A 12459-nucleotide genomic window follows, 5' to 3' on the forward strand; every position below is an offset into this window, starting at 1 on the left:
CCAGGGGGTCAAAATTTTTGAAGTCTTTCACTATGGCATCTCTGATAATTATATATTGTGGTTTCGAATACGTCAAACCCAGCAATTAGAATTCCTAATAATTATTACGCAAAATGAGTCAAGCAAATACCATTATGTAGTTTTAAAAATGTCACCATTCCCCTTTTAATCTATCAACTTAAGTTATAATATTCCAGAATTCCTTGTGTCAGTTATCATTAACAATGTCAAACATGGTTAAGTATCACTAACATATCACAGATGGTTACATATTGGCAAAGTTAGGTATGATTAAGTATGACTGTAGCAAATCACGTGATTGCACTTATGACATTAAAATCTAGCAGACAATGAACTAATGTTACAAATACATATTAAAATAAAATATTTAGCCAATTTTAGAATGAAAATAAAATCATTGATCGACTACAGCCTTACCAGAATGCAAAAAAAAATCAATTTTAAAAGTGACTAATTGCACATGATACAAAAATTTAAACATGAAACACAAGTCTTTGAGGGCACCTTACCAAGTATATGATGAAAAAAAATATATGCTGTAAAAAACTTGGGACGCATTTAGGTTACACATTCACAGATGTGCTTTGTACTTGCATTAAAATTCAGCCCTAACAATAAAAAACCGCCTTTTTAGATCAGTTATGTGTTCAGGGGACACTAAGTAAAACAAGAATGCTGTCAGCTGCCTGATAAACTAATAATAACGAAATTTTGATGGCTATATAATGTAAATTCAAGGTAAACAGCGGTAGCGGCGTCGGTACCGAAGCAGCAAGAGCAGGCCGAGTATACGGGCAGCGTCGCAGCAGCAATCAGGCAGTCCTAGCTCGTGCCTCGCGCCCACGTGTCGATGTCGCTGCAGTAGTGGGCATTCCTCTTCACTACACTTCGTCCCCCGTCGGAAAAGGAGCCATCCTGACGACTCACGGTGAACAGAGTACGAGCGGGTCGTAATAAGGTTTCAGCCGCTGTACGTGAACAATTTCACGTCCCCGAAAGCGCTGGTCTGTGGATGGCGTAACGGGTTCGACGATGTAGTTAACTGGTGAAGTCTGCGAGACAATGCGGTAGGGTCCCTGGTATTTTGAAAAAAACTTCGAGGAAAGCCCTGTAGGCACAGCGGGAACCCAAAGCCACACAAGAGTGTCCGGAACAAAGTTAGGGTACGGGTGGTTATCGTCACGCCGAGATTTTTTTCTCCATTGGTCGATGGTTGTGAACGACTGGGCGAGCTTACGGCATTCCTCGGCGCGGCGGGCAGCTTCAGAGATGGGCGCAGACTCGGAGGAATCAGGGTGGTAGGGCAGAATGGTATCTAATGTGGTGGAAGGGTCTCGGCCATATAACAGGAAAAATGGTGAAAAGCCCGTAGTCGCCTGTGGAGAAGTATTGTAGGCGTATGTCACAAAAGGCAGAATGAGGTCCCAGTCGGAGTGGTCTGAGGCAACATACTTTGATATCATATCCCCTAGGGTACGGTTGAATCTTTCCGTCAATCCATTCGTCTGCGGATGGTAGGCGGTGGTAGTCCGGTGAATAATACGGCATTCGGCAAGGAGTGCGTTGACGACTTCAGAGAGGAACACACGTCCTCTGTCGCTGAGAAGTTCGCGCGGTGCGCCGTGACGGAGAATGAAGTGCCGCAAGAAAAAAGAAGATACGTCGCGTGCTGTGGCAGCAGGCAAAGCGGCTGTTTCTGCGTATCGCGTCAGATAGTCGACAGCGACAACAATCCAACGGTTTCCGGAAGCCGTGAATGGAAGAGGCCCGTACAGATCGATTCCAATGCGGTCAAAAGGCCTGGCTGGGCAAGGAATTGGCTGGATCGGACTAGAGGTATGATAAGGCAGAACTTTCCGTCGTTGGCACTGCGGGCATGACTGAATGTACTTGCACAAAAAGGTGTACATGCCTCGCCAATAAAACCGGGAGGAAATCCGAGCGTATGTTTTGAAGATGCCCGCATGTGCGCACTGAGGGTCAGCGTGGAAAGCTGAACATATTGCAGCACGAAGATGGCGAGGTATGACAAGTAGCCACTTTCGGCCCTCAGACTTGTAATTCCTGCGATAAAGGAGGCCATCGCGGACCTCAAAGTGAGCCGCTTGACGGCGCAACGTTCGAGAAGATGGAGAAGTCGACGGATCTGAAAGGAATCGCAGAACAGAGCTGATCCAGTCATCCTTGCGTTGCTCAGACGCCATGTCACAGTTATCTGGGAACGCAACCATTTCGTCCACGGCAGATAAACATGCAGAGCTTTCAGCGGACATAGGCGAGCGTGATAAAGCGTCGGCATCAGTGTGACGTCGGCCAGACCTGTAGACAACACGCATGTCGAACTCTTGCAACCGCAAAGCCCAGCGAGCTAAACGGCCGGAGGGGTCCTTCAACGTGGATAACCAACAAAGCGCATGGTGATCGGTGACTACGTCGAAAGGGCGACCATATAGGTACGGTCTAAATTTACCTAGAGCCCATATAATTGCCAGACACTCCTTCTCTGTCACAGAATAGTTCTTCTACGCTTTGGTGAGGGTACGGCTTGCGTATGCGACTACGTACTCCTGGAATCCCGATTTACGCTGCGCGAGCATGGCGCCGAGTCCAACACCGCTGGCATCGGTGTGTACCTCCGTCGGAGCAGTCGGGTCGAAATGACGCAAGATTGGTGGCGAGATTAACAGACGGCGCAACTTTTCGAAAGCATCGTCACAGGCGGGTGACCAAGCGTAACTTTTCGAGTCACTGCGTAGAAGTTCAGTCAAGGGGGCGGTGATCATAGCAAAATTCCGAATAAAGCGGTGGAAATAGGAGCAGAGGCCAAGAAAGCTGCGCAGATCCTTCAGAGACGCAGGTTTAGGGAACTCTGCAACTGCCCGAAGCTTGGCTCTGTCAGGAAGAATACCCTCTTTAGATACAACATGACCGAGGATGGTGAGCTGACTTGCGCCGAAGCGGCATTTCTTAAGGTTGAGCTGAAGGCCGACGTCAGTTAGGCACTGCAGCACTTCATCTAGCCTGCGGAGATGCGTTGGAAAATCCGGGGAAAATATAATCACGTCATCCAAGTAGCACAGGCATGTTTTCCACTTCAGGCCACGCAAAAGATTGTCCATCATCCGCTCGAATGTTGCGGGTGCGTTGCAAAGACCAAAAGGCATGACACAGAATTCGTAAAAGCCATCAGGTGTGACAAAGGCTGTCTTAGGCTGATCTTCAGGTGCCAGGGGGACTTGCCAGTAGCCACTCCGTAAGTCAATAGAAGAGAAGAACTCCGCACCTTGGAGGCAGTCAAGGGCATCGTCGATTCTCGGTAACGGGTAAACGTCCTTTTGAGTTATTTTGTTAAGACGACGGTAGTCAACACAGAAGCGAATTGACCCGTCCTTCTTCTTAACGAGAACGACTGGAAATGCCCAGGGGCTGTTCGAAGGCTGGATGACGTCACGCTTGAGCATGTCAGCTACTTGGTCATCGATAACCTGGCGCTCGGCTGCGGACACGCGATAGGGTCTTTGACGCAATGGTGCATTGGTACCCGTGTTGATGCGGTGACACACGGCTGACGTGCGGCCGAGGGGAGTATGCTGGCAGTCGAAGGAATAACGGAACTTGTTCAGTAGTCGTAGAAGCTGAGCACGTTGCGAAACGGTTAACGTGTCGGCGATGGAGCTGCTCAGTACGTCCGGCCTAGTAGTCTGCGGCGAAGAGGCACAGGTCACTCCGGCGACTTCATGTTCGGCGGAAGGACCAGCCGGCATGTCGATAATTGCAGAAGGGTCGAGACTGTAAACACGCCCGACGCACTCACCCCGAAGTAGTGTTACAGGACATGACAACAGGTTCGAGATGAGTAGTCTGCTGACGCCGTCATGAAGTTCTAGAAGGGCATAAGGTAGCGGCGAACACTTGCGACGAACGAAAAGAGCAGATGGCGTGAAAAGGGCACTAGACTCGGCGAGAGAGTTGCAAGACACCATGGTAAGGGCAAAAGAGTGCGGCGGTATGATGACGTCTTCAGCAACAAATAGTTTGTCCCCGGTTTCATGAGCATCATATAATGGAGCGTCGTCAAACACTTCAAATGCCACCTCAGCGCGCGAGCAATCGATGACGGCCTTATTAGCGGAGAGAAAATCCCAGCCCAAAATGAGGTCATGGGAGCAGGAATCCAACACTAGCAATTCAACGACATAAATGAGGCCATCAATCGCGATGCGAGCAGTACAAGCAGCGGCCGGTGTGACGTGATCTGCGCTGGCTGTACGAAGTGATATACTAGCTAGTGGCATCATAACTTTTTTCAGCAAGCGGCAGAGTCTAGCACTTATCACTGAAACTGCGGCACCAGTGTCGACAAGAGCGAGTGCAGCGACGCCGTCCACATGTACGTCCAGAACATTCGTTGTTGAAGTGAGAGGCCTTGGTCTTTTCGCTGGCGACGCAGTTCCTGCCTCTGGAACTGCGGCAATTAGTTTTCCCGCTCCGGCGATGAAGGACGACGACGCATCGGCGATGGCGAGCGGCGTCGAGGTGATGGTGAGCGGCGGTTAACAGGAGGGCGGTGGTCGGCGTACGATGACATCTGGTCGGGTGGCTGAGAGCCTGTGAACGAACGGCGCGGTGGCACATAAAGGGCAGGTTCGAAGGTCTGGTCGTAGCTCTGTCGGTAGAGAGGAACGCGCCGACGGCAGTATCGCGCTATGTGGCCAGGTAGCCCACAGGCAAAGCATGTTGGGCGATTGTCGAGTGTACGCCATTGTCCACTACTCTGGACGGACCTTGACTGAGCGAACCGAGGAGTGGGTCGGACCGGCACGGCTGAGGGAAGCGACGTAAAAGTTTGAAGAGGTGGTCGAGCCGCTACTTCAGCATAGCTTAGAGGTGCATTTACCTCGGCACAGGCAACAGGGCTCGGCAAAGGTAAAGTGTCACGGGCAGATGGCAGAGCCGCGCAAACTTGCTCCTGGATGACCTGGTGAATGTTTGCTGGCAGAGGTGACGCTGGTTGGCCGGCTGTTGATAGCAGCGATAGCTGACGAGCGACCTCAGCACGAACAAACTCCTTAATCTGCGATAGCAGCGACTGAAGGTCAGATGTGGTGGTCAGGCTGGAGAGGGTGTCATCCGGGACGTCAGGGCGTCGAGTGAGAAGACGCTGTCGTCGCAGCTCGTCGAAACTCTGACACAACTCAATGACCTCAGAGACAGTGTTCTTGGAGAGCAGCATTTGAAAGGCGTCGTCGGAAATGCCTTTCATGATATGTCGCACCTTGTCAGTTTCGGCCATCGATCGGTCGACACGCCGGCAGAGGTCAAGGATGTCCTCTATGTAGCTGGTGAATGTCTCACCAGTTTGTTGGGACCGGCCTCGTAGGCGTTGTTCTGCGCGAAGTTTGCGCACACCAGGGCGTCCAAAAACATCTGCGATGCAGGTTTTGAAGGTAGTCCAGGTGGGGATAACCGCCTCATGGTTTCTGTACCACAGCTTGGCAACATCCGTTAAATAAAACATCATGGTGCCAAGCTTTGTGGGATCGTCCCATTTGTTAGTAGCGCTGGCTCGTTCATACGATTCCAGCCAATCCTCAACGTCTTTCTCGTCGGTGCCGCTGAAGATGTCGGGTTCTCGCAAGAGCTGTGCACCGGGACAGCTCCTGCGTGGCGAAGCCGGTGGGGGTGTGAAGACAGCGTCGTCAGGCATGACGGACGGCAGCTTTCGGCTACGCAGTTCCAGGACTGGGGAAGACCGCAGCACTCTCCACCAAAATATAATGTAAATGCAAGGTAAACAGTGGTAGCGGCGTCGGTACCGAAGCAGCAAGAGCAGGCCGAGTATACGGGCAGCGTCGCAGCAGCAATCAGGCAGTCCTAGCTCGTGCCTCGCGCCCACGTGTCGATGTCACTGCAGTAGTGGGCATTCCTCTTCACTACAGCTACAATAAGTGGGTATGTTTGCACAGAAAAGTTTGTTGCAGTTATGTTTCTACACAATCTCACTTGAAAAAATTATTCTAGCATGTCTATGCTCCGATATATCCAGCTCCGAAGTTCAATTGTGCTTTTCATGATTACGCATGCAAGGCAGTGATGATCAGCAAACTATTACTCCCTGGTGGAACGAACAGTCACTGCTAGTTATCACCAGTCGGTAGTAAAAGGGTAACTCTTATAATGTTTGCCTATGGCTTCGACCCATGGTCAGATTATATGCGGCCCATCAAGGAGTAGTAGCTGTGTGCTAGTGCTCACTCTCCTGCATGCGTGATGATGCAAGCCTCAACAAAACTTACTTGCAGAACATTTAAGCACAGGCACGCAAAAAATTTTTTGGATCTATGCAGAAATGTGACAGGCTAAAATTTTTAATACATGCACAGGGGCCTGCAGTCTTTAATAAGTTCAACATTGCATCTTATTCATCGGCACGGCTGACGGTAATAAGTATTGTTGGACATTGTGTCCCCCTGAACACATAGCTATCTGTAAAGGTGGCTTTTACACACATAACTTGCAGCACTCACTTTTTCAAAGAAAAACAAAGGGCTTAATTTTGAACATGTTACATATGCGAGCGATTTGAATAAAGCAACCAGGTGGCTCAGCGAAGTTCCCTTTTCATGGGAAACAGAAGCCATGCACAGCTGCTGTACATCTGCAGCCAACGTTTCTACAAGCTACCACTGATGACCGGCTTGTCCGGAATTCTTTCACACTCAGTTTGCTCAAGAAGCATGTATAGGCTGCGATGGAAACACAGAAAAAACAATTTAGTGACACGAGTTTCCTGGCAAAACTCAGTTATTTAGTCTATTTAAAATGATTTGGAACAATGTGTCTTAAACTAGCAGGATGTACACAAACTAGAGATGTTACAAGCAAAACTTTCTTGATGTTCTTGGCAAACACAGTTGCAACCTTATGAAATAATATGCAATTTCCGCATCACAGATGTGTCAAAACCATGCTTATTGCGCCCATGCATAGTGCGTTGACATGCAAATTCAATGATACCACAACACACACATGATCGTATGCAATTTTATCAAGTATCCATTGCAAGTAACATATAACATTGAAATATGAATTTGATTTCGAATGCAAATAATGTAGCTTTCTTCAGGCTGCTCACACTGGAACGATTATATCTATAATGTCAGATAATAATGTCACTAAATTACTATTGTTTGCTCCTAAACTATGGTCTTTAGTTTTGATGATTCTTGTTGGCTAAAAATGCTGTACGCCTCACATAAGCATCACAGGCTGTCTAATGAAAAAAAAAACGTGGAAGCAAGGTAGGCGAGGCGCATACAATATTTATTAAACCAAAACAACATAACGAAATCCAAACATAGTGAAAACAAGCAGAGTAAAATCTGTGGTCTCGAACGCTTGGACTAATGACTGAATTTGTGCTTGGACAGTAAGGTATAGCGATCCGGCCGCATTTAGCCATGAAATATTCGTTCGAAGATGCAGTTCACGTTTAACGAATAGCTTAAAATGCACGGGTTGTGGCCGCATCAGGTAATCTATGTTGCAAGTGTATACCGCAAGTTCGAATTTTACTAAACGAGGTGCATGAACACCTAAGCGTAAGTCAACCTTTGCGAACCCTACCTAAGACGATGCAACATGCGGCACACGAACACGCATCAACTCAAGTATCACGGTAGTTTATAAAGACACGTGCCGGCGCGGATGTACACACCGGCATACATTCGGCCACTCGCAAGGAAAAAACTTCTCTGATAGTAGTCATGACAAATAACAAAACTGTAGCTGTTTAAAATAAAACGTACAGCTTATCAAACTGCCGTAGACACGTTCACTTCAATGGCGCGCAATAAATATGACGGGTTTACGCGCCCTAGCCAAGATCAACGCCTACAGCTAACAAACGCCCCAGAAACATTATACAAAAATAGTGGTCACTCTCGAGCAGGGCCCCCCTCCAACACCACTGCCGACAAAACGGATGCCATCCCAACTCAAATCTGCCGCCGAATTCCCGCTGCGTGTGCATGCACTCCCTGCTTCACACTTCGTACAAAAGGAAAAACTCGTCCACGCTTAATTTCGCACAACCTCGCCTTTACCCTGATTAAATCCTACAGACAAACGGGCTCGCCACGTACACAAAAGCTCACTTATCATGCACATGGTACGAAATACGTGGCGAGCGCGGTGGTAACAGAGTGCCGACAGCAGCGCTGTGGTGTACATAACTGGCGAGTGCTCCACGATACGAAGCCACACGTCATCGCTTGAGTGTAGCGCACCTTCGTAATCAGCAGCACTAGCAGAACACAAAACACGAATACAGAACGCAAGCACACTTCATACACGAGGGCAATCGACTCAAGCACAACCCTTCAAGAGGCGGTCGTCGTTGGAGCTACAGAGGAGGCTATGGCTACAGTGTCTAGAAAAATACAAACTGGTAGGTGTTCTGTGAAAATACTACCTAGTGTGCTGAGCGCGGGCGAGGAGATGGCTCCGTCGCTGATGACTGCCGATGGCGCCCGCTTGGCGCGCTGCGGCGTGAGTGGGTGAATCTGCGTTCAATCCGCGCGCTCCACAAGCGCTGCGAAGCTTTCAGTAGGCCGAGTCGCGCGAGGCCAACTTTCAATTTTTCCGTATTTTCGGAGAGTTCTTTACAAAACGCTTTATTGTACAATACCTACGCGACTTCTTTCACAGTACTCGTATTTAGCAATATCAAATGAAGGCAATGTCGCAACATACACCTCACCATTGGCTTCCGTCCTAAAACACACGCACGCACACGCACACATACACGCACGCACAGACGCGCACGCACACACGCACGTACACATTGTCAGCATCGGGCTTCCGGCGCGGCTTCTCTCGGGCGATTTCATTCACGAAGCCGTTCACCGTAGTCTGAAAAGATCGTTCGATGCAGTCACTCTCAAAATGTCATTCGCAAACGACAGCCTTCGGCGTCAGCCTTCTGTCTGCCCTCTTTATCCTGCTTTCCCATTCTGCAAGCCGTGCTGGGTCCATCGGTGTGGTGAACAATGATATTCTTTCCTCGTTCGACCGATAACAGCTTCGACACAGAGGCACAAAACGCGTCCTTTCTTTGCACTGCCCCTTAGACTTTAACATCTCAGTATGTTGCTGCTCGCATCTGGCAAAATCGAACTTCACAATACGACAGATAACAGCTGTCAAACACTTATCTTACTCGTAGCGAGGCTCTGGCAGCAAATGGACGAGAAAACTTCGCACAATCAGGCACCCACTCGACTCGCAGCGCCACTTGCGGCAACTGAGCGCAGTCATCACTTGTCGGACCACGCTCCCTCGTACAAAATGCGTGCGCTCAGCACACTAGGTAGTAATTTTCTAGACACTGTCTGTAGTCGAGCAGCGGATAACACGTCCAAACCACGACAAAAGATAGAGCAGGTCGTGGTCCAAACCATAGTTTCTCAAAATTAATTAAGAAACTCTATGGCCCAAACCAACGTTACTAGACTAGGTTCAGTTGCCGAACTCTCCGCCGACGCCGTGCTTCGCCGGTGTCTCCACTTTCAGTTTGTCCGACAGATGGCGGGAGCGTTCCATCGAGATCCAGCTTTCTCAGCTGCTGCGCCTGCTAGGCGCTATACGGGCGCCGAATTAGCGCGTTTCTTCACGCGTAACCAGATGGAAAACTACAAAAACATCACTGCAACACATCCTAGCCACTGAAGCTCCTTTTATACTTGTATCAAAGCATGCAGCGCGACATGCTTTCGAGTAACGAGTTCGAAGCTGCCGAAAACCATCTGTCGTTTCGCTGCTTTTGCGCATGCCCTGCTTTTTTTACTATCCGAAAATGCGCCGTTGAGAGAGAACGCACATGCTGCATTAGTATTGCGTCCGATTCATGCGGAAATAAGAGGTGGCATCCCTGCCCGTAATCATGACGCGGGGGGGGGGGGGGGGGGGACCGTTTTATCTACCGGCGATGGTAGGATTCGTTTAGTTCCCAGCGGCGTCTTCGGCCATCTGGGCTAGTGACACAAGGCCTGCGTTAGCGGGTCTGTGCTGAGCAGCGCGGCCTCCCACTGCTTCTCATTCGTGATTTGGAATAAAATGGCTAATAGTCTATAGGGGTTTTTCTTCGCAGGGCCAAATCACATGCAAAGTAAACGCTTATTCATGCATCTTGGCAGGCACAGAATGACCACTGCAACTAGCAATTTAGCACGAATTAAAAGTTAACAAGGTAAACAGCTTTCGTTCAGTGGTTTATTCATAAATGCACTGGTCTTCCATTTCAGACCACACTGATCAACAGTACTGTACAAGATGTTTTAGCAAACCGGTCCACAACACTGAATAACAAACTGGTCCAGGAAAGCAACATCCCAGCAATTGTTTGCATTGCTGCAGTCCAGAGAAAACACATTTTTTCAAACAGGTATTCACAAAAGCTTAGCACGCTTCCTGGCAACTTTAACTTGCACACTTGTGTCTTTGTGTTGCCGTAGGAACCTTGCATAAAAATGCATGCGGGTGACCAGGTAAAACTTCATGATGCGTGCAGAGAGCTCTTCAGAATGAACACCACATCCGACTTGTGCAAGGCTGTGTCCTTGTGTCAAATCTTTGACAATGCACCAAAACAGGTCTCCAAACACTACGTTGTCCCTTGTTCTTTCCGTTATGGCGCTCTCAACATCGGTAAGAAGTGACGTCAAATCTTTTGATGGCAGCTGGAGGGCACCCGGAACAAAAGACCGCATCTCTGTCAGAATGGCTGCAGATGGTACGTCATTAGTAGCAAGAAGAGTAGCCTTACAGTCCCCGCAGCTTGAAAACTTTTCTGCTTTCTTCACTACGTATCCTGCCAAGTAGTACAGAGCAGCATCGTGTGGAGTTGGTCGACCATAGTCGTGCTGGTTCGCATCCTCTTCTGGCAGCTTCTCCAACACAATGCTGTGCATGAGCTGTCCGAGCTTGTCTTCTCGCTCCTTCTTCTGATGAAAGACTTCCAGCCTCTTTGAGCTCAGGCTCTCCTCCATGGTGACGAGAACAGGATCCGCATCGCCAGTGCAATTTCCTTTTGTCGCCATCTTTAAAGGAGTGTACAGGCTCAAAAGCCTGAATATTTGGCCGAAATGTACTATCGTAGGGTGATCTTCGTCACCACCAAACGACCTCACGACTCCAAAAAAGCGCTGGGGAGAAAAAAAAACTGTCAGTGTGAAGAGCAAAACAAGGAATGCAAAATTACATCAAAATGAATCCTAAAAATACCTACTTCCAATGGGTCCTGGTTCAATTTTGCAGTCAGCACATATCTCACATCCTTGTCAAGAAGCAGGGTGATTATGTCCAGAACTGACATCAACGTGACTCGCAGAGATTCCGTCGTCAACTGAGATGCAAACAGCTTTGTGTTTTTTTCAATGCTGTTCCTTTCGGTCTCATTCAGCATGACCAGGAAGTCTTCTATCACCTGTAGCATGGCAGACAAATGCCCCCTTTAATATATTCGACTCATAGTATTACACAATAGGCATAAGGAAGCCCATTACCTTGATCTTGGGCGAGTTCTTACGGATGCCGGTAGCAGGGTGCTTGGCGTTAAGGACATCAAATAGGTCGTTAACTTGCATCGTGAACATTTCAGTTCCCTCACTGTCCTTTAAGCCTGGCTCACGCTGCTCTCTGTAAAACTTCATCCCAATGGCGACGCTCCTGCTGAATAACTGAAACAAAGGTTTAAAAAATCAAGTATTTGCATTTAGAAAACTTGAATAAAAACTAAATGTACGACACCGGTTAGGTACCTGTGTCGCAAGTCTGACATTCATCTTTTCCAGCTTGCTTGGCTTGACGTGCGAAGATGTGAACTTTGGAACAATCTTGAGGTGGCTGTCCTTTTCAGCTTCGTACAGGTGCACGTAGTGTTGAAAGTTTATGCAGTTGGTGCCAGCCTGGTAAAAAACAGCAAGAAAGGCATAAGTAAATTTCATGTAGGTTATTTGAGCAATCCCGTTTGAATTACCTTTGCATATGTGTGTGTCAGGAGATGGTTTCTCACACACTTTATGATGTGGGGTACATCACATAGGAAATGAAGAAACCGTCCGTCTTCAAGCGTCGGGTGAGGAATCTTGTTGACAGGGTGGTGCAACTTTCCAGATATGCCAAGATGTGTCCACATTGATCGGTTGTTGCCTGCACCATCACTAACAACACCCAGAACTGTTGCACCATGGCGCTCAAGTTGCAGCACCGACTCCACAACAATCTTGGCCAACACAGCCCCAGGAGCTGCCCCCCTAGTGGCGAAACTGGCAATAGGCTGAACCCAATTGTGAAACAAAGGGATGAACATCAGTACAAGGGCATGGTCAGCCAAGGTGGCCTTGCTTTTCTCTCCGGTGTTTTCAAACTCCACAAAGC

This window comes from Rhipicephalus microplus, chromosome X (assembly GCF_043290135.1).
Source record: "Rhipicephalus microplus isolate Deutch F79 chromosome X, USDA_Rmic, whole genome shotgun sequence".
Taxonomy (NCBI): domain Eukaryota; kingdom Metazoa; phylum Arthropoda; class Arachnida; order Ixodida; family Ixodidae; genus Rhipicephalus; species Rhipicephalus microplus.